The sequence below is a fragment of the Penaeus japonicus genome, unplaced genomic scaffold, assembly GCF_977035675.1.
Source record: "Penaeus japonicus unplaced genomic scaffold, GWHDUDI00000001_assembly GWHDUDI00000025, whole genome shotgun sequence".
In the NCBI taxonomy this organism is placed as follows: Eukaryota; Metazoa; Arthropoda; class Malacostraca; order Decapoda; family Penaeidae; genus Penaeus; species Penaeus japonicus.
The window spans coordinates 20,180,751-20,181,397 of NW_028234427.1; positions in this window are offsets into that span (position 1 = coordinate 20,180,751).

Sequence of the window (647 nt, forward strand, 5' to 3'; positions counted from 1 at the left end):
GGGGGGAAAAGATAACCACATTATTCCGCTCAGCATATTGCCTAACTCGAGCTCTATTGCCAAGTTTAATTCAAGCAAATTGCATTGAGCTATAGATTTTTTCCCAGTGCTTTGTACTACAGTTTTCGACACAATCAGGTCCTCCTTGAAGGGGGCTCTAAAATGTGTAATAACTAAGAAGTACTCAAGGGTCATATTGACCTAGATAGTCTGCATGATCACTGGGATTCCAATATTCAATAGTATCCACAAAGAATGTGCTATTAAGTGCAAGATATATATTTATTGTGATATCATTCATAACAAAAATGTTCAGGGCCTGAGTTGCTGAAAATGATTCATAAACCTTGACCTAACAAGAATTATGCTGCTAGAAGTATGCCTGCCTATATTATTTGTTATAAACTCATAGTTCATAAAATCTCCGAACAGTCTTGGCTGCACTCCTTACTCTGCTCCAAAACCAAAAGGATCCTCAGTTCGGCATTAATATGCATTATTCACGGGGTTTCAAGATGCCCATTGATAGCTGAAAGAGCCTGTTGATTAAGTATAGCAAAGGGGCACATTAATGAAACATAGCGTGCGTCGACCGTAGACTCCACAGCGTTGACTAATCAACCTACTTTATGTTCACTTGAGCCAAA